General features: G+C 44.4%; 1 pseudogene across 1 annotated transcript; it reads right to left on the bottom strand.

Moving 5' to 3' along the window:
* Nucleotides 1-3,401: 3,401 nt before the first annotated feature.
* On the bottom strand, nucleotides 3,402-22,471 carry LOC311115243 (annotated as a pseudogene). Its single transcript, XR_014615293.1, has 9 exons — nucleotides 22,150-22,471; nucleotides 16,472-16,547; nucleotides 14,234-14,359; nucleotides 13,849-13,998; nucleotides 13,469-13,553; nucleotides 7,500-7,682; nucleotides 7,290-7,339; nucleotides 6,223-7,204; nucleotides 3,402-3,909 (listed from the first exon to the last, which is right to left on the bottom strand). The product of XR_014615293.1 is annotated as an uncharacterized misc_RNA (transcript).
* Nucleotides 22,472-23,196: the final 725 nt, after the last annotated feature.

Here is a 23,196-nt window from a genome sequence, read left to right as displayed (position 1 = left end):
TAGCAGACAGTAAACCATTGAATAACAGTAAGACTGCTGTCGTGATGGGGCTTGATGAAAAAACACAATGAATTTTTATCAAAACAGTTCCATCATTTATTGCAATTTGATTTGAATCAACATGTACATTTTATTTACAGATATGAACAAGGTAAAAGTCTCCACTTTCAACTCCTGAAAGCTTAATTTTATTGGTTAGCTATTCAATACCTGGTCTCAGACCTGGACTTGTGGAGCCAGATTAACAAAGCCATGTCTCGGTTTACACATGCTCTCAGTTCCTAAGGAAGGTCAATGGTGAACCATGAGTAGGTGCCTGATTCTCTTGGTGGGTGAATCCTGGGTCTCTTGCTGGGCACAAGACTGTTAGTCCTCTGAGCTAAAGCTAACACGTCTTTTTAGACAAGGTACTCAGTGTGGATCACCAAACCACTTCCATGGTTTTTGTAGTAAGATAATAAGGTATTTGGTTCCAGAGATTTCTTCATTAGTCCACCATCTGACAGCATAAAAAATATCAAAAAACTAAACATTTACATGTATAGTATACACTGAGTGGACATAACATTAGGAACACCTGCTCTTTCCATGACATAGACTGACCAGGTGAATCTGGGTGAAAGCTATGATCCCTTATTGATGTCAATCAGCGTAGATGAAGGGGAGGAGACAGGTTAATTAAATAATAATTTTTAAGCCTTGAGACAATTGAGACATGGATTGTGTATGTGTGCCATTCAAAGGGTGAATGGGAAAGAAAAAAGATTTAAGAGCATTTGAACGGGGTATGGTAGTAGGTGCCAGACCGCACCGGTTTGTGAACGGGGTATGGTAGTAGGTGCCAGACCGCACCGGTTTGTGTCAACAGTTTTTCACGCTCAACAGTTTCCTGTGTGTATCAAGACTGGTCCACCACCCAAAGGACATCCAGCCAACTTGACACAACTGTGGGAAGCATTGGAGTCAACATGGGCCAGCATCCCTGTGGAACGCTTTCGACACCTTGTAGAGTCCATGCCCCAACGAATTGAGGCTGTTCTGAGGGCAAAAGAGGGGGGGGGGGGGGGTAGGGGGGGACAACTCAATAGTAGGAATGTGTTCTTAATGTTTTGTCCACTCAGTGCATATAGCTCAACACATGCAGAGCATTTTCTTTAACAACAAATCACACTCGTGGTGCTCTAAGAACAAATCAACACCAAGGATAACAACAAGAATAGCGTCAAACTCATGGACTTCATTTCAGTTGTCTAGCACTTTTAGATCAGTCCGGATAAAGGAAAGGAGACGATGAAGGAAAGGAAGCAACATGAAACTAGGGTGACCGTATTACCGCCACACCAGCGGTCACGAGTCATGACGGCAGTCAAATTCCACATGACCATTTAGTCACGGTAATCAGGCTTCTCCAAGCTCTGATGCTGCTGATGGTCATTAGCAGCCTACCAAACTTGCTAACTGCCTGGTACTCAGCACTCCATTGTCCCTCTAATCACTCTGGCATCAATGCAAATGTCATTGAAAATCGAATCAAACACTTCATGAGAGCCCATGAGCTCATGTTGTGCAACATTTCTATAGTCTATGCAATTGCGTGAGAAAACAGAGGAGAATCCCATCAGCTTTCTACAGTACTAGACCTACTATATTTATTTCTCAACTTTCCTAATATTAGGCACATTGCTTATCTTTGCAACAGTATAGCCTACCTGGCTGGCATGAAAATGAACCACGGCTAAAGCGTCCTCCATTCGCTATTTAAGTGCATAGATTACATGTATTTTTTCAAGTTTGGGGAAGATCATTTTCACCATAAAAATGCACCTTTATAATAAAAGCATAACATGCATAATCGCATTTGTGTTCGCTTTTGAGAATGGTGTTTTCCTGCTAATGGAACATTCGCACTTATAGTGCTGTGTGCGCATTGCTGTGCTTTTAATGTGAAGAAAAAGCCTAATAGTGTATCAACATTTTAAGCTAAACGTTCTCATCTGTTGCGTCAGGCTCATTGCTTAAAACAGTTTTTTGATGCTAGTGGTTGTATTAATTGGGGATCTATCGCACCCAACAACTGTCCCAGACTATGTTTGGAATATTTATTTCTCGCACAGAATAGAATAGGTCAACTTTTGTACTATGGGGGATAGTAAATTGACATAGGCTAGTGCTTTTGCTGTTCGTAAGGCCTACTCATCTTGTTGGCTGACGAAAAGTAAATGTGGACAGTTCTTCCAATATCTTCAATATGCGCCTCGGAATTGGATAAGGATGCATGCAGTTGTGTCCCCGATGTGTCTGTCTTCACTTGTAGCCTGTGAGAAAGACCCAATCACGTGACAGAGAGCCCTGTAGCTCAGTTGGTAGAGCATGGCGCTTGCAACGCCAGGGTTGTGGGTTCATTTCCCACGGGGGGCCAGTATGAAAAATGTATGCACTCACTAACTGTAAGTTGCTCTGGATAAGAGCGTCTGCTAAATGACTAAAATGTCAAATGTAATGTGAGTGAGAGGTGCTATCGCACGCTGCCGGGAGAAGGGAATTATCATTATTATATTCAGCCCAAGGGCACAATGGCCACTGGCTGCAAAAGGCATAGATTTTTTTAGGGGGCATTATGGCCACACAAAGGGGATGCAGCTGGGAAATTCGAGGCATTATCAAGTGCTTGTCAAATTGTGAATGAGAGACTGATGAAGTGTGTACAGCCAGCGCAAAAAACAAAGCAGAGCTCATGCCTTTCATGCAACTTTTTTCAAATCATCATTAGAGTCGCATCATGCAGCCTTAGAATGTATTAAAAATCTAAACATACAGCCCAAAATGAGTATCACAACTAAAGTTACATAAATAGCTCTAAATTAAGCATACCAGTTTCTTTGTTAACCCTTCAACACAGAATAGCCGCATGTGTGCACTCCCTCAAATCGTTTGGTGAAAAATTCCTTTCTATTTTATTCAGCTTTGTTCATTTGTATTCTTCATATTATATAATATAAAATAATGCCACGGAATTCTAAGCAAATCTTGTCTGCTAAATGAACTAGTGTAGCCCACAGCCATTTGGCATAGCCAGATCAGGACCTAACATAAGGACAACTCAGAGTTTGTTATTCTGTTCTTCTGAAATAGACTACATTATCTTCATATCGTGTTTCTTTAGACCTGCCTAAAATAAATAATGGATTTACTGTGATGGTTTAGGCTACATTACATGGATTTATTAGACTTTCTAAAATGTAGATGTTCCAAAGGTCTGCATCAGTGGCTTGTGTGGAAGCCAGGAGATGCTAAATGTGTTTATGTTAATTACGGGTCAATAACTGTGAGACCGGCAGTTGTTTGCTTGTCAATCACCAGCTGACAAAATTTCATGACCACCACAGCCCTACATGAGACTATTGAGAAACAACCACAAGGTCCAGATGAGGATCACAGTCCTCCAGGTTCCAAGTCTATGGCCCAGTTCCAATACTTAACGCCAACCCAGGAAGACCATGGACTATTGTTTGGAGTAGGTCATAGCAGTAGGTTTTGGACTGGCTTTGCTCCTCTCATGGTTTTATGGTACACTATCCAACATTTTCACGTTTCAATTCTCCCTGGGCCACTCATCAGTCACTTCCTGAACCGGCAGGTTGTCCTCCAGCCGTAGGGGGTTATGGGTAATGGAGTTTACTGAGGATGGCACTGGCGAATGGCTGACACTTTTGGAGGAGGTGGAACTCTGGAACAGCGGAGCTCTCTCATTGGCCTGTTCCTGGACGGGGCTTCCGAACGCATCGTCTGGCCCCTCCCCCTCATTGCCTAGCGACGTCTGGCTGACGTAGACGACGATGACATCAGCGCTGAAGTTCATCACCTGACCGCTAGAGATGAAGGTGGTGTTGTTGTTCCCCGTCACCTGACCTGAGAGAGAGAGAGAGAGAACGAGAGAGAGAGCAAGAGAGAGAGAGAGAGAGAGAGAGAACGAGAGAGAGAAAGAGAGAGAACGAGAGAGAGAGAGAGAGAACGAGAGAGAGAGAGAACGAGACAGAGAGAGAGAGAGAGAGAGAGAGAGAGAGAGAGAGAGAGAGAGAGAGAGAGAGAGAGGGAGAGAGAACGAGAGAGAGAGAACGAGAGAGAGAGAACGAGAGAGAGAGAACGAGAGAGAGAGAGAGAACGAGAGAGAGAGAGAGAGAGAGAGAGAGAGAGAGAGAGAGAGAGAGAGAGAGAGAGAAAGAGAGAGAGAGAACAAGAGCGAGAGCGAGAGAGAGAGAGAGAGAGAGAGAGAGAGAGAGAGAGAGAGAGAGAGAGAGAGAGAGAGAGAGAGAGAGAGAGAGAGAGAGATACATAGAGAGCGATAAGGGGTCAGTTTAGCCAGCATGTTAGGGATGACTAATAGCCAGTGGGAGTGATACTAACTGTAAGTCGCTCTGGATAAGGGCGTCTGCTAAATGACTAAAATGTAATGTAAATGTAATGATGACGGTGCACAGTGACTACAGAAAGACCGTGGTTGGCTGCGGTACCGTAGACCATAGTCTTGGTCAAGGACATCATAACCATATCCTTCAACATCAGGGTTTCAGTATGACAAGCAGTTTCCATTCTATGTGAAAATGTCCAACTTTATTCAAATCACCACTTAGACGTAGAGAAGTACAGTTTGTCAGAACATTATCACAGACGACATGTCCTGTTCACTACAGAAATAGATACTGTTATTAAATCTGACATTATAACTTACAGCTTCAGCAGCAAACCTTGCAGCCAGCCACCACACTGAGCCATTGGAACAACTCTGGCGTTTGCATTCAAATCAAGAGGAACAAACTTCCATTTATTCCCTTATTTCCATGTTCATGGATCACACCACTGATGGAAACGTACAGACGTCCGTGTCTGTGTCCGTCTGCTGTCCATTTCAACACACCTCCCTCTTTCTATCCCTCCCTCTCTCTGTTTCACTTACCCTCTATTCCCATTTCAACTCTTTAGAGGTGCAACGAGACTGTCACCCCAGACCCTTCACACGTTGTTTACACACACACACGCACACACGCACACACACACACACGCACCTACGCAGGCACACACACACGCATGCACATATGCGTGCACGCACGCACACACACACACACACACACACACACACACATTTATCATAACATATGTGTGGGTGTCTGGAATCACATTTGAAATAACTTACTGGAACTGAATTACCAGTCTGGCCAGGAATACCTGGTGTCTCTGTTTACAGTAGACTGTCTGGAGTTACCCAAGAGGGGCAGATAACATAAACCATACACATGGCATGGTAAGAATAGAAGAAGAAAAAAACTATCTGACCACATGATTGTGAAACATTTTGGTCTAAAGTGGCTTCCTCTCCTCTCCTCACCTCCTCTCCTCACCTCCTTTCCTCACCTCCTCTCCTCACCTCCTTTCCTTCTTCCTTACTGATGTGATCATGTGATCATGTGATCATGTGGTCATGTGGGAGAACTGTCCTTGCTTCGCTCTCTGTACTATTCTCACCTATCCTGCAGCTCTTTGGCAAGGAGAGGAAACCTCAATAGACTGTTGAGATGCAGCCCCTGTCTCTCCCTTTCTCTCTGAGGTGTGATCCCATGTTTAACCTCTGAGCGGGAAGTCCAGTTAATGACATGTTATTACTGCATTAAGGGAAACTGTGTTTATTTGCTTACTGCTGCCTTTGGGCATAATTCAAGTATATAGTGATCAATGAGAGTCTGAAAGTATGTGAGTTTGGGTATTACTCAAGGGCTGTGTATTCAGAGCACATCTTGTTTCAATTACACCTGTGGTCACTTTGCAAAACCCTGTGGAACTCTGGGTAAACAGCTCACACTCAGAGAGTTAAACACACACAACCACACACACACACACACTGAATGTTACAGCTTGTAATCACTGGCTCCTCACACACATTCCTACTGTGTGTGGTCCTTAAGCCAGGCCAACAGGAGGACATTAGGAGGAAACCAATATACTCATTTTGGAGGAGCAACATTGAGATTTCAGAATCGTCTTTTCACAGTCCTAGCCAAAACAGTATACAATAACCCAGGTCCAATAACCCAGGTCCAATAACCCAGGAGAAACACCAGTGGATTTATTTATCTTTCCTCTTTAACAATGGTTGGAATGTATAATGACACGTGTATTTAGCCTTTTTCTTGTGAGTGTGGCACTGCTAGAACTCTGTGCTGTATCTACCTGAGGTGAGTGCTGGTTCTGTGAGTTGACTCAGGAGGCTCTCAGGGGCACACTCCAGCTCCGAGCCCCCATACGAGAGCTTGTTTCCCCACTTTCCCTCCAAGAAAGTCCCCGGTCTCGCTCACTGCTGGAGGCCTCAGAGGTCAGCTCGGACTGCCGGTCGCCCACAGTTACAGAGGTCACAGATGGGTCAGGAGAGATTGAGGAGGTCAAAGGTGGCGTGGCTTCTGTGATGGGTGTGGAGCTTATGCTGCAGTTCAGTCTGTATAGCCCCTCCCCTTTCCCTGGTGAGCTGTCAATTAGCTGACCTTTAACCTCTGACCTGGCTTGGGTCAGCGGAGGGTAGAGGTCACATGAATGGTCAGCGGGGGAGAGAGGGGAGGAGGTGGTGGAGCGGGGGAAGGAGGTGGGAGAGAGGGAAAAGGGGGAGGAGGTAATGCTGCTCCTCTCAGACCTCTTACCTTGCAGTCCCTCACCCACCTTGGCTCTCTCCCTCCCTCCATCTTTCCTTTCATCCTTCTCTCCATCCCTGCTCTCCCCCTCTCCTCCACAGGAGCAAGTCCCGAGGGTTCCAGGGTTGACAGCCTGGCTACAGTCTTCATTATCCCCTACCTCTAATGGTTCCCTGACAGACAACACACACACACAGGAGCCAGCCCACAGTGGAGACACACACACACCCTCTGATACACCCTCCTCACACACACCATCTTCAGAAACCTCCTCCGCCTCCCCCGACCTCACTTCCCACCCCCTCATCCTCCTCCTCCCTTCTATCGTCTTTCTCCTTCCTCTCCTCCTCCATCTCTTTAGAGGGTGGCAGTTTGACCCGGTCACAAGGTGTAGCTGTAGGACAGGTGTGTGGGGTTTCTGAGGGGGTGTGAGCCAGGCCAATAAGACAGGTTGTCTCACAGAGGGTGCAGTTCTGAACCTCTAGCCCCACTCCTACACCCCCACTGTGGTAGAGAGGGGCCAGAGTCTCCTGGAGAGAGAGACAGACAGATAGGTTAGACTATTTGTCACTGTTAATGCATGTCATCTCGACCACTAAAGAGAGTCTACCTTACCTGCTGTATCCTGGTCCTTTTCAGATTCTGGACACATGATCGTAAATTCACTGTAAGACATAAGAGGATGACATTTGTCACTAATTTCACTCATTAGTCACTAATTTCACTCATTAGTTAGTCATTTTATGCCAAGGCATATTTCAATAAAAGCAGAATTCTCTCAACATCATTGTCCTCTATGACAAATGTGATATCTGAATCAGGTACCTGAGAGTAGTCGAAGTTTGTCCTTATAGCAGAAGAGCAGGAGGATGAGGAGACAGAGGACAGTGATGACTGACAGAACACACAGTAGGACCCAGGAGGTAGAGGCACCAGAGAGAGGGGGTCCACAGACAGCATCAGTCTGGTCGCTCCAGTCTGTTTGTCACTCTTCCCAGGCCTTTACAACTGGAGGAGTAAACACAGGAGAGGAGAGGACACATGGTCATTATTCTGTTTATAGCAATCCAGGCATTCCCTCTCTCTTTATCTCTCTTTATCTCTCTTTATCTCTTTCTCTCTCTCCCTCTCTCTTTATCTCTCTTTATCTCTCTTTATCTCTCTTTATCTCTTTCTCTCTCTCCCTCTCTCTTTATCTCTCTTTATCTCTTTCTCTGCTCTCTCTCTCCCTCTCTCTCCCCTCTCTGTTATCTCTTTCTCTGCTCTCTTCCTCCTTCTCTCTCCCTCTCTCTTTATCTCTCTTTATCTCTTTCTCTGCTCTCTCTCCTCCCTCTCTCTTCTTTCTCTCTCTCTCTCCCTCTCTCTCTCTCTCTCTCTCTCTCTCTCTCTCTCTCTCTCTCTCTCTCTCTCTCTCTCTCTCTCTCTCTCTCTCTCTCTCTCTCTCTCTCTTTATCTCTTTCTCTGCTCTCTCTCCCTCTCTCTCCTCTCTCTTTATCTCTTTCTCTGCTCTCTCTCTCTCTCTCTCCTCTCTCTCTCTCTCTCTCTCTCTCTCTCTCTCTCTCTCTCTCTCTCCCTCTCTCTTTATCTCTCTTTATCTCTTTCTCTGCTCTCTCTCTCCCTCTCTCTCCCTCTCTCTTTATCTCTTTCTCTGCTCTCTTCCTCCTTCTCTCTCCCTCTCTCTTTATCTCTCTTTATCTCTTTCTCTGCTCTCTCTCTCCCTCTCTCTTTCTCTTTCTCTCTCTCTCTCTCCCCTCTCTCTCTCTCTCTCTCTCTCTCTTCTCTCTCTCTCTCTCTCTCTCTCTTTATCTCTTTCTCTGCTCTCTCTCCCTCTCTCTCCCGCTCTCTTTATCTCTTTTCTTTCTCTGCTCTCTCTCTCTCTCTCTCTCTCTCTCTCTCTCTCTCTCTCTCTCTCTCTCTCTCTCTCTCTCTCTCTCTCTCTCTCTCTCCCTCTCTCTTTATCTCTCTTTATCTCTTTCTCTGCTCTCTCTCTCCCTCTCTCTCTCCTCTCTCTTTATCTCTTTCTCTGCTCTCTTCCTCCTTCTCGCTCCCTCTCTCTTTATCTCTCTTTATCTCTTTCTCTGCTCTCTCTCTCCCTCTCTCTTTCTCTTTCTCTCTCCTCTCTCCCCCCCCTCTCTCTCTCTCTCTCTCTCTCTCTCTCTCTCTCTCTCCCTCTCTCTCTTTATCTCTTTCTCTGCTCTCTCTCCCTCTCTCTCCCGCTCTCTTATCTCTTTCTCTGCTCTCTCTCTCTCTCTCTCTCTCTCTCTCTCTCTCTCTCCTCTCTCTCTCTCTCTCTCCCTCTCTCTTTATCTCTTTCTCTGCTCTCTCTCTCTCTCTCTCTCTCTCTCTCTCTCTCTCTCTCTCTCTCTCTCTCTCTCTCTCTCTCTCTCTCTCTCTCTCTCTCTCTCTCTCTCTCAATTCAATTCAATTCAATTCAATTCAATTCAATTCAAAGGGCTTTATTGGCATTGGAAACATATGTTTACATTGCCAAAGCAAGTGAAATAGATAATAAACAAAAGTGAAATAATCAATCAAAAATTAACAGTAAACATTACATTAACAAGTTTCAAAGGAATATACACATTTCAAATGTCATATTATGGCTATGTACAGTGTTATAATGATGTGCAAATAGTTAAAGTAAAAAAGGGGAAATAAATAAACATAAATATGGGTTGTATTTACAATGTATTTATCACAATGGTGTTTGTTCCCTTTTCTTGTGGCAACAGGTCTACCAGCATGTTACATTTGCAACAAGAGGAATAAAACTCTAGACCACCTTTACTCCACACACAGAGACGCGTACAAAGCTCTCCCTCGCCCTCCATTTGGCAAATCTGACCATAATTCTATCCTCCTGATTCCTGCTTACAAGCAAAAACTAAAGCAGGAAGTAACAGTGACTCGCTTAATACAGAAGTGGTCAGATGATGCAGATGCTAAGCTACAGGACTGTTTTGCTAGCATAGACTGGAATTTGTTCTGGGACACATCCGATGGCATTGAGGAGTATACCACATCAGTCACCGGATTCATCAATAAGTGCATCGATGACGTTGTCCCCACAGTGACCGTACGTACATACCCCAACCAGAAGCCATGGATTACAGGCAAAATCCGCACTGAGCTAAAGGGCTGCCGATTTCAAGGAGCGGGACTCTAACCCGGATGCTTATAAGAAATCCCGCTATGCCTTCAGATGAACCATCAAACAGGCAAAGAGTAGATACAGGACTAAGATTGAATCCTACTACACCGGCTCCGACTCTCGTCGGATGTGGCAGGGCTTGCAAACTATTACGGACTAAAAAGGGAAGCCCAGCCGCGAGCTGCCCGGTGACACAAGCCTACCAGACGAGCTAAATTACTTCTATGCGCACTTCGAGGCAAGCAACACTGAAGCATGCATGAGAGCACCAGCTGTTCCGGACGACAGTGTGATCACACTCACCGTAGCCGATGTGAGCAAGACGTTCAACATTCACAAGGCTGCAGGGCCAGACGGATTACCAGGACGTGTACTCCGAGCATGCGCTGACCAACTGGCAAGTGTATTCACTGACATTTTCAACCTGTCCCTGGCTGAGTCCATAATACCTACATGTTTCAAGCGGACCACCATAGTCCCTGTGCCCAAGAACACCAAGGTAACCTGCCTAAATGACTACCGACCCGTAGCACTCACGTCTGTAGCCATGAAATGCTTTGAAAGGCTGGTCATGGCTCACATCAACACCATCATCCCAGAAACCCTAGACCCACTCCAATTTGCATACCGCCCCAACAGATCCACAGATGACAATCTCTATTGCACTCAACACTGCCCTTTCCCACCTGGACAAAAGGAACACCTATGTGAGAATGCTGTTCATTGACTACAGCTCAGCATTCAACACCATAGTGCCCTCAAAGCTCATCACTAAGCTAAGGACCCTGGGACTAAACAAATCCCTCTGCAACTGGAACCTGGACTTCCTGACGGGCCGCCCCCAGGTGGTAAGGGTAACCAACAACATATCTGCCACACTGATCCTCAACACGGGGGCCCCTCAGGGGTGGGTGTTTAGTCCCCTCCTGTACTCCCTGTTCACCCATGACTGCGTGGCCAAGCACGACTCCAACACTATCGTTAAGTTTGCAAAAACAGTTTGATTTGATTTTATTTGAAATATTGCTGCTGTGATGGCACATTGTGGTATTTCACCCAAAAGATATGGGAGGTTATCAAAATTGGATTTGTAGGTCTATGTAATCTGAGGGAAATATGTGTATCTAATATGGTCATACATTTGGCAGGAGGTTAGGAAGTGCAGCTCAACTTCCACCTCATTTTATGGGCAGAGTGCACATAGCCTGTTTCCTCTTGAGAGCCAGGTCTGCATACGGAGGCCTTTCTCACTAGCAAGGCTATGCTCATTGAGTCTGTACATAGTCAAAGATTTCCTTAATTCTGGGTCAGTCACAGTGGTCAGGTATTCTACCACTGTATAATCTCTGTTTAGGGCCAAATAGCATTCCAGTTTGCTCTGTTTTTTGGTAAATTCTTTCCAATGTGTCAAGTAATTATCTTTTTGTTTTCTCATGATTTGGTTGGGTCTAATTGTGTTGATGTTGCTGTCCTGGGGCTCTGTTTGTGAACAGAGCCCCAGGACCAGCTTGCTTAAGGGACTCTTCTCTAGGTTAATCTCTCTGTAGGTGATGGCTTTGTTATGTAAGGTTTGGGAATCGCTTCCTTTTAGGTGGTTGTAGAATTTAACGGCTCTTTTATGGATTTTCATAATTAGCGGGTATCGGCCTAATTCGTTTTTGCAGAATTCTGCATGCAGAGTCTCAATTTGGTGTTTGTCCCATTTTGTGAATTATTGATTGGTGAGTGGACCCCAGACCTCACAACCATAAAGGGCAATGGGTTCTATAACTGACTCAAGTATTTTTAGCCAGATCCTAATTGGTATGTCGATTTTATGTTCTTTTTGATGGCATAGATGTCCCTTCTTGCCTTGTCTCTCAGATCGTTCACAGCTTTGTGGAAGTTACCTGTGGTGCTGATGTTTAGGCTGAGGTAGGTATAGTTTTTTTGTGTGCTCTAGGGTAATGGTGTCTAGATAGAATTTGTATTTATGGTCCTGACAACTGGACCTTTTTTGGAACACCATTATTTTTGTCTTACTGAGATTTACTGTCAGGGCCCAGGTCTGACAGAATCTCTGCAGAAGAGTTAGGTTCTGCTGTAGGCCCTCCTTGGTTGGGGACAGAAGCACCAGATCATCAGCAAACAGTAGACATTTGAGTTCAGATTCTAGTAGGGTAGGGTCGAGTGCTGCAGACTGTTCTAGTGCTCTCGCCAATTCGTTGATATATATGTTGAAGAGGGTGGGGCTCAAGCTGCATCCCTGTTTCACCCCACGGCACTGTGGAAAGAAATGTGTTTGTTTTTTACCCATCTTAACTGCACACTTGTTGTTTGTGTACATGGATTTTATAACCTCGTATGTTTTTCCCCAACACCGCTTTCCATCAATTTTTATAGCAGACTGTCATGCCAAATTGAGTCAAAAGTTTTTTTGAAATCAACAAAGAATGAGAAGACTTTGCCTTTGTTTTGGTTTGTTTGTTTGTCAATTAGGGTGTTCAGGGTTAATACGTTGTCTGTCTTACAGTAATTTGGTAAAAAGCCAAATTGACATTTGCTCAGTACATTGTTTTCACTGAGGAAATGTACAAGTCTGCTGTTAATGATAATGCAGAGGATTTTCCCAAGGTTGCTGTTGACGCATATCCCACTGTAGTTGTTGGGGTCAAATTTGTCTCCACTTTTGTGGATTGGGGTGATCCTTGTTTCCAAATATTGGGGAAAATGCCAGAGCTTAGCCAATTGAAATCTGTGGTCTCTATATTTTATCATTTAATTTAGGATACCATCAACCCCACAGGCCTTTTTGGGTTGGAGGGTTTGTATTTTGTCCTGTAGTTCATTCAATGTAATTGGAGAATCCAGTGAGTTCTGGTAGTCTTTAATAGCTGATTCTAAGATTATTTTTTTTTTATCATGTACAGTATATGTTTTTGCTGTTTGTTCTTTGTTATAGAGCCAAAAAGATTGAAGAAGTGGTTTATCCATACATTTATCCATACATATATAGATAACTCTTCGTGTTGTTGTTTGTTTAGTGTGTTCCAATTTTCCCAGAAGTGGTTAGATTCTATGGATTCTTCAATTACATTGAGCTGATTTCTGACGTGCTGTTCCTTCTTCATCCGTAGTGTATTTCTGTATTTTTTTGGTGATTCACCATAGTGAAGGCGTAGGCTCAGGTTTTCTGGCTCTCTATGTTTTTGGTTGGATAGGTTTCTCAATTTCTTTCTTAGGTTTTTGCATTCTTCATCAATCAAACCATTTGTCATTGTTGTTAATTTTCTTAGGTTGTCTGCTTGAACGTTTAAGATCTCTCTCTCTCTCTCTCTCCCCCCATCTCCCTCTTTCCCTATCCCTCACCATCTCTCTCTTTCTCTCTCTGCTCTCTCTCTGCTCTCTTTCTCTATCCCTCCCTCTCTCTCTGTTCTTTCTCTTGGTTCACCACAGAGCCAGGCAGTGGTAGAAACAACTCTCTGTTAAAGGGGAAGTGGTGCAGCATTAGTCAGAACACCGGTGCGGTGGAGCTTTGGGCGCCTGCAGAACCCTGTTCCTGTCTCACCCGGACACACTGGACTAAAAATAGGAGCACCCAGGGAGAAATCTGTGTATGACGGGACGTGGTGTACAGTATGTGTGTGTTTGTGTGTTAACTCACTTGGTCCACAGCTTGCATGGTTCCATAGAGCTGTTGGGAGAGAAATGTCCTCTCTTGCATGCAACACAAGTTCTCCTGCCCGACTCTGAGTTTAAAACACAAGCAACAGAGGACAAAGAGTAAAAACTGGACTGCTGACAACAGTTGTGACACAGAAGTGTTTGTGTATGTGTGTACATGCATTCTTACGTGTGTGTGTGTGTGTGTGTGTGTGTGTGTGTGTGTACATGCATTCCTATGTGTGTGTGTGTGTGTGTGTACATGCATTCCTACGTGTGTGTGTGTGTGTGTACATGCATTCCTACGTGTGCGTGTGTGTGTGTGTGTGTGTGTGTGTGTGTGTGTGTGTGTGTGTGTGTGTGTGTCTCTCTCTCTCTCACCAGCGTCTGACTCCAGTCCATATCCTGGTCCACAGGTAGGAATCTTCTCACAGAACTCACAGTTGATAGGAGAACACTGTAGACCAGGTTTACACTGACAGGGTACCGCAGCCTGAGGGTTACTGGGCCTCACACGGTTAAAACCCTTACCTGGGGTTCACACACAGGTCAGGGGTTAGGGGTTAACCAAAGCAGACACCACAGACATCAGCATCTCCAAAAGACTTTGCTAAAATGTCAGGCAAACACCAGTTAAAACTGACTAGAAAACAAAGCTTCAACAATAGACTACTGACTCCACCCTACTGAGTCTCCCCAGGCCAAGGCCCAGTCACCCAGCTAGACTCCTGACTCCCCCCAGGCCAAGGCCCAGTCACCTACTGACCTGTGTCACAGAACTTCTGAGGCAGACACTTGGTCTCGTTGGTCCAGTCAGGCTGGTACTCATCACTACCACACGGACGACACTTGGTGTCATAGGAGCCAGCACACTCTGCAAACACATAGGACCCTGGGGGGTGGGGGAGAGAGAGAGGGTTAGGGTGAGGCCAGACTGCCCCGTTGATATTATCCCTATCCGTGATTTCCAATGCTTTCTCAATGGGAGCCGTACGTTTGACGGGCAGACGGATACGTTTAGCCAATTAGAAAACAGAGCATGTTATACGTCACACACTCCACACGCACACTGACCACGGACCAAAATGATTTTGTTCTAATTTGGTGTCCGTTTGCCACGGATCAGTCTGACTTCGCCCTTAGACTGGACACCAGTTATACACCAAGGTTCCAGTGACCTGCTGATGCAAGAGGGGAAGGGAGTGTGTGTGTGTGTGTATGTGTGCGTATGTGTGCGCATTGCAGCAAGTCAGTTCCTCTTTTCAACATCCTTCCTCAATTATTTTCAGGAAAATATTGAGCATGGAAGTTTCCGTCTTCCATGCAGACAACGGCTCACTGCTAAATTCCAGACCGGTATTGTAGTGTAGAGGGGTCATGTTGGTTGGTGGTAATGTCCATTCATCTACAGTACCAGTCAAAAGTTTGGACACACCTACTCATTCAATAGTTTTTCTTTATTTTTACTATTTTCTACATTGTAGAATAATAGTGAAGACATCAAAACTATGAAATAACACATATGGAATCATGTAGTAACCAAAAAAGTGTTAAACAAATCAAAATATATTGTATATTTTTGATTTTTCAAAGTAGCCACCCTTTGCCTTGATGACAGCTTTGCACACTCTTGGCATTCTCTCAACCAGCTTCATGAGGAATGCTTTTCCAACAGTCTTGAAGGAGTTCCCACATTGGCTGAGCACTTGTGGGATGCTTTTCCTTCACTCTGCGGTCCAACTCATCCCAAACCATCTCAATTGGGTTGAGGTCGGGGGATTGTGGAGGCCAGGTCATCTGATGCAGCACTCCATCACCCTCCTTCTTTGTAAAATAGCCCTTACACAGCCTGGAGGTGTGTTGGGTCATTGTCCTGTTGAAAAACAAATGATAGTCCCACTAAGCGCAAATCAGATGACATGGCGTATCGCTGCAGAATGCTGTGGTAGCCATGCTGGTTAATTGTGCCTTGAATTCTAAATAAATCACTGACAGTGTCACCAGCAAAGCACCGCCACACCATCACACCTCCTCCTCCATGCTTCATGGTGGGAACCACACATGCAGAGATCATCTGTTCACCTACTCTGTGTCTCACAAAGACACGGCGGTCAAATTTGGACTCATCAGACCAAAGGTCAGATTTCCACCAGTTTAATGTCCATTGCTCGTGTTTCTTGGCCCAATCAGGTCTCTTCTACTTGTTGGTGTCCTTTAGTAGTGGATTCTTTGCAGCAATTCGACCACGTAGGCCTGATTCACACAGTCCCCTCTGAACAGTTGATGTTGAGATGTGTCTGTTACTTGAACTCTGTGAAGCATTTATTTGGGATGCAATCTGAGGTGCAGTTAACTCTAATTAACTTATCCTCTGCAGCAGAGGTAACTCTGGGTCTTCCTTTCCTGTGGTGGTCCTCATGAGAGCCAGTTTCATCATAGCGCTTGATGGTTTTTGCGACCGCACTTGAAGAAACCTTTAAAGTTCTTGAAATTTTCCGGATTGACTGACCTTCATGTCTTAAAGTAATGATGGACTGTCGTTTCTCTTTGCTTATTTGAGCTGTTCTTGACATAATATGGACTTGGTCTTTTACAAAATAGGGCTATCTTCTGTACACCAACCCTACCTTGTCATACAACTGATTGGCTCAAACACATTAAGAAGGAAAGAAATTCCACAAATTAATTTTTAAGAAGGCACACCTGTTAATTGAAATGCATTCCAGGTGACTACCTTATGAAGCTGGTTGAGAGAATGCCAGGAGTGTGCAAAGCTGTCATCAAGGTAAAGGGTGTCAATCTGAAGAATCTCAAATATAAAATATATTTTGATTCGTTTAACACTTTTTTGGTTACTACATGATTCCATATGTGTTATTTCATAGTTTTGATGTCTTCACTATTATTCTACAATGTAGAAAATAGTAAAAATAATGAAAATCCCTGGAATGTGTAAGTGTGTCCAAACCTTTGACTGGTAATGTATTTCTCTGGTTTAGTTTACCTGGTTCACACCTGCTGCAGCATCTCTTGTCTTTGAGGTACTGCTGCTGGGAACAGGTGGGTCTGGACAGGGCTCTCTGGGAGACAAAACACAGACCACTATGATCAATCTGGTGGTTCAAGGTGACAGTAAATGCAAGCACAACATCATTCATTCATTCATTCATTCATTCACTCACTCACTCATGCATTTGTTTGTTCATCCATCCATAGACACGATAAGCCTATTAGCTCTCAGCTCATGAAATGACAGCCTGTCAGTATTTAACAGTGTCTGTAGGAGGGATCAAATCAAATCACATGCGGCGAATACAACAGGTGTAGACCTTACCGTGAAATGCTTACTTACAAGCCCTTAACCAACAATGCAGTTCAAGAAATAGGGTTAAGATAATATTTACTAAATAAACGAAAGTAAAAAATCAAAGAAACAAAATAAAATAACAATAACGAGGCTATATACAGGGGGTACCGGTACCGAGTCAATGTGCGGGGGTATTCTTCATTTCTATAAATCTTCACCACCACCACCACAGCCCCAGAATGCTACTGCCCAGTATTACTGACCCCATCCTGAAGCATCTAAATAATAATATGCCATTTAGCAGACGCTTTTATCCAAAGCGACTTACAGTCATGTGCGCATACATTTTTACGAATGGGTGGTCCCGGGGATCGAGCCCACTACCCTGGCGTTACAAGCGCCATGCTCTACCAATTCAGCTACAGAGGACCACATTAGCTCTGCTTCACTGTCACATGGTACAACTCCTGTCCCTTTCCCTCTGACCCTACTCATTGTCCCCCAGTTACAGAGGAAACTCATTTAAAGCTTTTCACCTTGGAGTTTTTCTTGTGACCCACCAAGTAAACAAAACGAAGTCTCTAGTCACGTCTTAAGCTGCAACCCAGAACAAATCAGCTGACTGGCTGCAACCAACCCTTTGAAACCCTCCAATGATAAACTGTTTAGTTTGTGCGTCTGCAGTGCCCCAAAAACATGATGACACAAATCCCAACAAGTGTTTAATTACTTCCACAGAGTGTCTCAATGTAAATGTAAATGTAATGTAAATGTCTCACATCAGTCATTGTTTTGCTTTTAACGATGAACTCAGAGTTGTGACCACAGTCATAATGATCAACATGTGTTAGAAGAGAAGACTGAGATCAGAGCAATGCTGCCATTCATCAACATACAGCTGTTGGAGAAGGACACAGTTCCCATACATCCGTATTGAAGACTTATATTTACATTTATTACTTACATCTTATAGTGGGATAAAAACAAAGAGAGGAGGAGGAATGGAGACGTGGTTCTGGGCGAAATGGGACAGGAAACCAAAAGAATGCTGGGAATCGTATTTCTGTTTTAGCTGCCTCCGAACATCAGGCAATAATTATGAGACATTGCTGCAATATGTTGTCATTCACTAAATATATAAGAGCAGGGTCAGATCCACCCTGAATGATTACAGGCTAGACAGAGAGAGAGAGGCCAGGATATAACATAGACTCCTCTAACCTCCTTTCTAAATGTATCTGAGAGTGCAACTACAGTCAGTTGTTACATACAGACAGTGGTTCCCAAACTGTCTGGATGCCAAACTGTTTTTGTGTGTGCTTTGACCGATCAAAAAGTCTGAGTTTTTCTTGTGTTGTGACCCACGAGAGAGAGAGAGAGAGAGAGAGAGAGAGAGAGAGAGAGAGAGAGAGAGAGAGAGAGAGTGAGAAAGCGAGAGAGGGGAAGAGAGAGCGTGAGAGAGGGGGGAGAGAGAGAGATCTGTGATTCCTGATTCATATAATCTGCTATCATGTGAGATACATTCCAGTCTTTCTCATCGCGCTGGCTGATTTGCATAACTGCCACGCCAAGCTCTGACTCCTGGTCAACCTCCCTCATGGGCCAACCTGACTCCTGGTCAACCTCCCTCATGGGCCAAACTGACTCCTGGTTAACCTCCCTCATGGGCCAACCTGTCTCCTGGTCAACCTCCCTCATGGGCCAACCTGACTCCTGGTCAACCTCCCTCATGGGCCAACCTGACTCCTGGTTAACCTCCCTCATGGGCCAACCTGACTCCTGGTCAACCTCCCTCATGGGCCAACCTGACTCCTGGTCAACCTCCCTCATGGACCAACCTGACTCCTGGTCAACCTCCCTCATGGGCCAACCTGACTCCTGGTCAACCTCCCTCATGGGCCAACCTGACTCCTGGTCAACCTCCCTCATGGGCCAACCTGACTCCTGGTCAACCTCCCTCATGGGCCAACCTGACTCCTGGTCAACCTCCCTCATGGGCCAACCTGACTCCTGGTCAACCTCCCTCATGGGCCAACCTAACTCCTGGTCAACCTCCCTCACATTAAAGTAAATGTCCAGTGTTTCCAGATTTTTAAGAAATATGACCTACAGTTGTGGTCAAAAGTTTTGAGAATGACACAACTATTGGTCTTCACAAAGTTTGCTGTTTCAGTGTTTTTAGATATTTTTGTCAGATGTTACTATGGTATACTGAAGTATAATTACAAGCATTCCATAAGTGTCAAAGGCTTTTATTGACAATTACATTAAGTTTATGCAAAGAGTCAATATTTGCAGTGTTGACCCTTCTTTTTCAAGACCTCTGCAATCCACCCTGGCATGCTGTCAATTAACTTCTGGGCCACATCCTGACTGATGACAGCCCATTCTTGCATAATCAATGCTTGGAGTTTGTCAGAATTTGTGGTTTTTTGTTTGTCCACCCGCCTCTTGAGGATTGACCACAAGTTCTCAATGGGATTAAGGTCTGGGGAGTTTCTTGGCCATGGACCCACAATTTCGATGTTTTGTTCCCCGAGTCACTTAGTTATCACTTTTGCCTTATGGCAAGGTGCTCCATCATGCTGGAAAAGGCATTGGTCATCACCAAACTGTTCTTGGATGGTTGGGAGAAGTTTCTCTCAGAGGATGTGTTGGTACCATTCTTTATTCATGGCTGTGTTCTTAGGCAAAATTGTGAGTGAGCCCACTCCCTTGGCTGAGAAGCAACCCCACACATGAATGGTCTCAGGATGCTTTACTGTTGGCATGACACAGGACTGATGGTAGCGCTCACCTTGTCTTCTCCGGACAAGCTTTTTTCCGGATTCCCCAAACAATCGGAAAGGGGATTCATCAGAGAAAATGACTTTACCCCAGTCCTCAGCAGTCCAATCCCTGTACCTTTTGCAGAATATCAGTCTGTCAGTGACGTTTTTCCTGGAGAGAAGTGGCTTCCTCGCTGCCCTTCTTGACACCAGGCCTGCTGCCATTCCTGAGCAAGCTCTGCACTGGTGGTGCCCCGATCCCACAGCTGAATCAACTTTAGGAGACAGTCCTGGCGCTTGCTGGACTTTCTTGGGCGCCCTGAAGCCTTCTTCACAACAATTGAACCTCTCTCCTTGAAGTTCTTGATGATCCGATAAATGGTTGATTTAGGTGCAATCTTACTAGCAGCAATATCCTTGCCTGTGAAGCCCTTTTTGTGCAAAGCAATAATGACGGCACGTTTCCTTGCACGTAACCATGGTTAACAGAGGAAGAACAATGATTTCAAGCACCATCCTCCTTTTAAAGCTTCCAGTCTGTTATTCTAACTCAATCAGCATGACAGAGTGATCTCCAGCCTTTGATCTTTGCAATTAATTGCAATTCATCTGATCACTCTTCATAACATTTTGGAGTATATGCAAATTGCCATCATAAAAACTGAGGCAGCAGACTTTGTGAAAATTAATATTTGTGTCATTCTCAAAACTTTTGACCACGACTGTATAATGTATTACAATAAGAGTGAAATAGTTTTCCTTCCAAATTGTTATAATTAAGCATGTTAAAAAGCAGCTTTTCTGTGTTGGAATTGTGTGGGCGTACCCCAACAACAGAATGGTGTGGGCTTGTACCGGTCATTAAAAATATTCATGCGAGTAGACCACCGATTGGCCAGCTCATCCTCTCTTTGAGATACAAGTTTGAGGTGGGGTTTTTTTAAGTGTTTTTTCTCTCCAATTAATGCTTTGGCCACAAATACGAATATAGGATGGGTCAACAACATTATTTGGGTATGAGTTAACAGAATATTAACTTTTAAAAGTGAGATTTTCACTGTAGTTACTTTAAGGATTTTACACCTGGATCTTTGTAGACTAGAGATTTGAATATACAAGTAACTGCCAAAATAAAATAAACACTTAAATGAGGGATACAAAGTATATTGAAAGCAGGTGCTTCCATTTGAGTTAATTAAGCAATTAAAACATCCCATCATGCTTAGGGTCATGTATAAAAATGCAGAGTTGCCCATTATTTTGTCTACCATGGCTAGAAGAACAGATCTCAGAGACTTTGAAAACGGGGTCTCAAATGAGCATAGGGGGTTTAAAGGGTGTGTGTGTGTGTGTGTGTGTGTGTGTGTGTCTGTCTCTGTCACGCCTGCTCCCCCTCCCTGGCGCTCGAGAGCCAGGCTGCCCATCATTACGCACAGCTGTCACCATCGTCATGCGCATCTGCGCCTCATTGGACTCACCTGGAATTCATCACTGTTTGATTACCTCCCCTTATCTATCTGTTCCTCAGTTTGATCCCCGTGTCAGCATTAATGTCGTTATGTTTCCCCTGTCCAGACGCTGTCCGTGTTTTGGTTCATGGCTGTATATATTAAATGTTCACTCCCTGTACCTGCTTCTCGTCTCCCAGCGTCTGTCCTCACAGTGTCACAAACCAATTTAACACTTATTAGAGATTATGGAGTGGCGCCTGAGACAGCGTTTTCCACCACTATCAACAAAACACCAAATTATGGAATTTATCGTAGAAGAATGAAAAGAATGGTGTCGCAAACGAAGTATAGAGTTCCATTGTAGAATCTATGCCAAGGGGCACTGAAGCTGCTCTGGCGGCCGAACACCCAATTAAGACACCTTATGTTGGTGTTTCCTTTATTTTGGCAGTTACCTCTAGGTACTCTGTGAAGTTATTGCATGATAATCTCATGTCCATTCATGCTAATAAACAAATGACATAAACGATGACTTACAAACAGTTTACTAACTAGCATGTCTTTATAATGAACGTAATACCCTCATCATATTTTATTCCCGATTTTCACCCAAATAACCACACCAATAACAGGCTATAACATTCTCTTCTTCATTCCCACAACCATAACCCCCCACGACGCATTGGAGCAGAAACGAGAACGTCCGCTAAAAACAAGGCCAGCAAGAATGCATTCAGCTGCGCTCGGCTTCTGTGGTTTACCGGGACCGGAAGAGGGGCAGGAGCGCGGGGACACGACCCAAACATAACTGTTTCCAGTCATTGCTGGAGCATAAATACATCTTTCAATGTATACTTTTCTCCCAACTCCTCCAGAGCAATAACAATGGCTAGATGTACACTGTACAGAAAATGTTAAGTGCAGGTAACACTTTGACCAAAGAGTTGAGTAAACAAAAAAAGCCTGTGGATTACTTAATAATATTTTGTTAAAACAACTCACAGTGTAGGCTAGATCTAGAGGTCAGAAAACGTTTAATACATCAACTAAACAGTTGTCTTGCAATGGCTAGTGTCAATATCCAGAATACACAATCAAACTATTATAATCTATATGCAGCACTTCTTTGATGTATGCATGTTTAAGTATGACTTACCTGTGCGCACAGAGTGAGAACCAGATGGATGATCCAACCTTGAAATATCCAACTGGTGGAGAAGTGAACTCTCATCTCTCCTGATTATTCACACACCAGAAAAGAGAAGAAATCCAGTTGTCTTGTACAGATTTAGGATGATCGATATTGTCGACATTCAAAGGAATTGGTACGGTTTGTCGGTAAGTCTGGGGATCTTTGTCTGGGGTACAGCGAGGAGCCTCCAGACCCGTTTGTCATTCTTGCTCCGCATGCCCGGTAATGCACGCTCTGATCTCCTCTCTCCTCATCGACGCACTCTGGAGTGAGCAGCCTCTTGTCTGAGCAAGCTTGTGAAAACAGAGTAAGTTTACTAGGGGAGAGAGATAGTCTAAACCCCTCCTATGCCCTTGTAGACCCCCCCCCCCTGTGTGTGTGTGTGTGTGTGTTTTCATTGCCTCAGACATAAGTGTGCAATGCTTTGCGTCTCACACCTAAAGTAATGTTCTTTCACAATTTAAATGAACCCCTATAATCCATCTAAATCCACATAACTTTATACATCTAGTCCTCTCCACTGTCTTAAACTAACATGACATTCTGTGGTGAATGTTGTAATGTATTCATTGCCATGAATACAATGCAAGAGCCTAGTAATATAGAGATTTAGGGGGCAGATTCTGAGTAGGGTTTGAACCACTGAACCTACATTTATAGAGTAAACACAATACCTATTGTGCCATAAAAGTTCAGACCCCTTGGCTGGTGGGTATCTGATAAGTGTAACAAAATGAGTGAGTGGTATTTGGGGAACCTTTGTACCAGCCTCATTTATCCTCTCTACCTCGCTCCCTCCCTCCCCCCGCCTCCCTCTGCTCGACTTCTGTCTGTACCCCACGCTCAGCTCTGCCCCTCCTGCATCCATTCTAAGCCTCCAGCTGTAATTTAATATTTGCATAACCGTCACTTTAGATTAGAGAAATGGCTTTCTTCACCTTTACTCACCCCTCCTACCTCTCTCGTTCTCTCTCTCGTACCAGGGACCAGCATAATCTCAAATGCAAATTC

The sequence above is a fragment of the Coregonus lavaretus genome (assembly GCF_964263955.1).
Source record: "Coregonus lavaretus genome assembly, contig: HAP1_SCAFFOLD_973, whole genome shotgun sequence".
Lineage (NCBI taxonomy): Eukaryota > Metazoa > Chordata > Actinopteri > Salmoniformes > Salmonidae > Coregonus > Coregonus lavaretus.
This window is presented reverse-complemented; position numbering and strand designations above follow the sequence as displayed.